This window comes from Dendroctonus ponderosae, unplaced genomic scaffold (genome assembly GCF_020466585.1).
Source record: "Dendroctonus ponderosae isolate FM_Combo_2020 unplaced genomic scaffold, Dpon_F_20191213v2 Dpon_F_20191213_7, whole genome shotgun sequence".
Taxonomy (NCBI): Eukaryota; Metazoa; Arthropoda; class Insecta; order Coleoptera; family Curculionidae; genus Dendroctonus; species Dendroctonus ponderosae.
In genome coordinates this window covers 12,931,943-12,936,661 of record NW_026018916.1, presented here as the reverse complement: position 1 = coordinate 12,936,661, position 4,719 = coordinate 12,931,943, and the positions used below count along the sequence as shown (strand labels likewise).

Sequence of the window (4,719 nt, the reverse complement as noted above, 5' to 3'; positions counted from 1 at the left end):
ATATGCACAAACTTGTTTCAATTTGACAGTCTAATTAATTACTTTAATTTTTTTTCAATCGTGTTCTTAATTGCATTAATCAAGAAAGCATGGTTTGCAAAAGCAGTAGCTGAGAGATTTGGAAAACCTAAGACTAATTCTAATTCTAATTAATTTAGACTGTCAAATTGAAACAAGTTTGTGACATATATTTCACGTTGTTCACAGATCCTGATTTACCAAATTCGGGAAAATTTATGCGTCGTCAACGATACATCATACATAACCAAAGTTATAATTTGTCTTAAACGTAATGCGAAATAGAAATTTTATTTGAGAAAAATGGTTCTATTTTTTAATTAAATAAGTTAAAAATGTTAACTTGATGAAGAAAAAAACCTTTCAAACTTTCAGAACTTTCATTGTATTACAGTGTAAAATCATTCCAAGCATCATATTTATCATCAGGATATTTAGATATGGCAGTATTCAATAATTAATAGAACATTAAGTCCAAATCGCGTAGCTTCGAAATAGCCAGGCCAAGACCCAATCTATTCTCGTTCTCTTGCAGAGCCGAGAGGGCGCCAGTGCGTCTAACTAACAATGACTGTCGAAGTCATTGGTTTAACAAACCGAATTTAAAATTTTTTATCCACCTTGGACTCTCTTCAAAGCGAATAAATCTTTCGCCTTTTACTAAAGATTTCCGTGGAGAGGGTCAATATAAATAGGTCTTTGAAGAATTTTTCTGAAGCCTTAAACTTCTGTTTAGGGCTGTTAAGCTAATTAAGATTAACTGTTATTTCGCTAATGTTTAGTGCTGGCCACGTGACCAGATTGGGCGATTTATTGAAAATTGGGCTACTTTTCGGATCACTGCCAGATTGGGCTAATTTTCGGATAGTTTTGCAAAAGTCGCCAAGCGACTTTTGGGCGATTTGAAACTGTTACATTTTAGGACTCTACAAATATGTATGATTATATTCTATTTATGCAAATATTTCAAAGTGAGACTAATACCAAGATTATTAATTTTGAATATAAACTACCGTCGTTCGGGGTGAAAAATAAGTATAATTTTGAGACAATTTTCAATAAAATAATCTTCCGAAGTCTTCCGTGTATCCTTTATCGAATTCCATGATCAAACACATTTTTTTTAGATATATCTGTAGTAAAGGCGGACGACCCTTTATAAAGCGTTAAAAATCGTGTTCTTCTGGTGAAATTAGACATAGTCCGCTATACTTGTTCATTTTGATTCCTTTTTTCTTATCGTGTAAGGCGAATTTTATAATTTTCAGCCGCAGTGTTAAACTTTTTCTACCCTGTCGAATATCTTCGAGTGCCCTAGCGACGTTTTCTTCATTATAGTTCTTAAAATTAATACCGACTCTTTTTATACTGTCTGTCGGAGACATTAGAGTATAATTTAAACCTTATCAATTGAATTCCAAGTCACTTCTAAAATCTCGGCAAGATAATTGACCGAAGGGCGATTTCTTCGGGTTGCGTTAGTCTAAAAATAGATTCTACCTAAGATCGGCTAACAATAAACCAGGAATCCCTAACTCCACGAAAAATGGGTCGTTTTGGGTCTTTTCGAACGACAAAATACAGTCGCATCTAGAGTCGCATACAAGACGTTGCATGAGCAGTTTCTCTGCAACGGGCGAATTTTAATATTACTTTAAAACACTAGACAATTCGTTTAGCCAGAGTCGCATACAAGACGTTGCATGAGCAGTTTCTCTGCAACGGGCAAAATTTTCTCATTTTTCATTACTTTAAAACACTAGACAATTCGTTTAGTCATCAATTAGCTAGCAATAACGATCTACGAAAGTATAATTGTGGTCAGTATAACATTGGGTAACCGACTACCTAAGTTCAAGTGTCAACCAGTGCAGTGAAACCACCAACCGGTAACCTTGCATTGCTGGGGGTGTGTGAGCTGCAGTGAATAGTGGGTATTCCCAAGTGAGTGCATCCTGATAGAGCCAAAAGGTGCAACGGGGTACAAGGGCCAAGTATTCCTCTACCCTTCACAACACGTGGCGCCAGCCAACCGCTGATGGAACGTTGAAGGTACCAACCAATCGTAAATCAAAGTTATACCCCCACAGGGTGCTCGGCATGGAGCAAACTAAGTTGCAATTTTTAGTTAAGAATTTAGATTAGACAGTATTTCTATCATTGTTAAGACCGCCAGAGCGTGTGATTGAGGAATGAATGCCCGAGCTTGATTTAATAGTTTTGAGTGTTGCCATTAAACATTTTTAATTACATGTGTTGATCAGCTATCACAGAGTTTTATTGTAGGAAGGATCAGCAAATCTCGAAAGAGGGTCAAATTTAAACATTGATTCTCTTTCCCGCGTTGGGTTGATCTTTCGTGAAAGATCGACCGAGTGTTAGTGACCGAAATGACCTCCTCACTATACACTGTCTAATCATGGTCTTCTTCACCTCTATAAAATGGCTTTTTACTAAAACACAATTATTTATGACAACAATCTAATCTAATCTATCATATCAATCTATCTAATGAAATTGCCATGGGATGTACTACTAATAGAGCACATCAGAAAAAATAACTCATTTGATTTTTTGTTTTTAGTATTTTCGTGTGTGTAAAATGTGATAAATCATTATCTCTTTAGACTTGGTTTTAAAAAGTTTTCTTAGGCATTAAAGTCTAAGGACATATGCATAATTTTTATAAAAGGTGCTTTTTTGACAGTATTGTGTTACAAAATGTGGTTATGCAAACATTTGTTGTGGTTAAATACTGAAACTGCCCTCTGAAATTAAGGAGTTTTTAGGCAACACGTTTTACGTTATCCGTTATTCTGAGCCAGCGCATTAGTAAATAAATAATCGTTTACGTTATTAGAGGATAACGTGTTCTTTATTTACGTACGAGTAGCGGTAACGTTGAAAATCAGAACGACGGTGTTGATATATTTGACTTATTTGTAATATTATTAATAAAATAAGCGGCTATTGATAAAAACATTTTTAACTTATTTAATTAAAAAATAGAACCATTTTTCTCAAATAAAATTTCGATTTCGCATTGCGTTTAAGACAAATTATAACTTTGGTTAATATGATGTATCGGTGACGACACACAATTTTTCCCGATTTTGGTAAATGAGGATATGTGAACAACGTGAAATATATGTACAATATATGTCACAAACTTGTTTCAATTTGACAGTCCAATTAATTACTTTAATTTTTTTTAAATCGCGTTCTTATGTTTTCCAAATCTCTTAGCTACTGTTTTTGCTAACCATGCTTTCTCAATTAATGTAATTCATCGAGTTTTTTTTCAAATACTTTTGAATGTGTCATTTTAATAATAATAAAAGAAATTTGTGAGTATTATGCCATTTACGCAAAGATGGACCGAGGTAGAAAGTCAGATTTACACAACTATTTAATCGCATAATTTTATGTATGGTCCATTGTACATTTGTAAACCAGATTAAAAAATCTGAAGTGGATACGTACTTATGTTTTGCAAGAAGTTTTATATTATTTACTGAAGAAACAATTAAAAAATATACTCTATCACTTTGAAAAATAATTATCTTTCATTCCTCAATCACTATCACTTTTTTTTATTTACCCCATGGGAACTATACAATCTGTATGCATAAGTGAAACTTATGGCAAACAGCAATACTTCCCATTTCTCAAATGCCGAATGATGCCGTTGGAGTAGGAATTCGACCACAAACAGGTAGATTACCATATCTAATGTCTTCTTCCGACTTCTAGGTATTGTATAACAGCGTAGCAGCCCATAAGAGTAATTGCAAATTAGAAAAAGCAACAGCGCTTTATCATGCCATCATTTGGACCAATCGCGACGTAGAATTTGACACAATCCGCAATTTTGCAACGGAAAACCAATTCCAACAAAATGGCCTTTTCAAGAATAACAAAGGTTTTTTAAAGCAAAAGCAAAGAATACGAAGTGGTTAAGTTGCCATAACGTATTCACATTTTGCAGAAAAAAAGTTTGTTAATAAACCTAAAAGTTTTTTGAATAGCAGAAAACAGCCCTGTGCTGTATCACTCACGTTAATTTTAACGTGCGTGTTATCCGTTAAACACGTTATGTGGCTCCAACTGGTGTGTTGTATCAGTAAAACCTTTATATTATAACAGGCGCACGCTATGGACGAACGTTGACCTGGACCAGGCAGCAGAAAGTCTCACCAGGGAAATTAAAAATGCCCTGGCAGCCTCAACAAGTCAAACCGTCGTACCGGCCAACCAAATAGACCAAATACCTCCCTGGTTAAAAGCCAAAATCAGGGAGAAAAACCGGATAGGACGCAGAGCCATGAGTACGCAAGATCCCTATCTAAAAAAGCAAGTCAACCGCCTCCAGACTGCGATCCGAGAAGACATGAAAGAACTCAGGTCGCAGATCTGGGATGCTACCATGGACGAAATTGAGGCTGAAGAGAACAACCAATCAATCTGGAAACTGGCCAGGAACCTCACCAAAGGACCAAAGAGACCAATGCCACCAATCCAAGAGGAGGAAGTGGACAAAATTGTATCCGCCCACTTCCAAAACTGGCAGACCACCAAAGCAAAACCAGTCACGAATGAGATCATCCAGGACATCATCCAGGGGACGAAGAAGAGAAAAGCCCCTGGACATGACGAAATCTCTAATGAGGTCCTCAAAAAGCTACCGAAAGCAGCAATTGA

General features: G+C 35.8%; 1 protein-coding gene and 1 non-coding gene across 3 annotated transcripts in view; one reads left to right on the top strand and one right to left on the bottom strand.

The window, feature by feature from the left end:
* LOC109542356 (autophagy-related protein 16-1) overlaps window positions 1–4,719 on the bottom strand; it is a 609,070-nt gene that overhangs the window by 588,956 nt on the left and 15,395 nt on the right. The window lies entirely within an intron of this gene.
* Window positions 635–757, top strand: LOC125505239. The gene has a single exon (XR_007282032.1). It is a non-coding gene; the product is annotated as a U5 spliceosomal RNA (small nuclear RNA).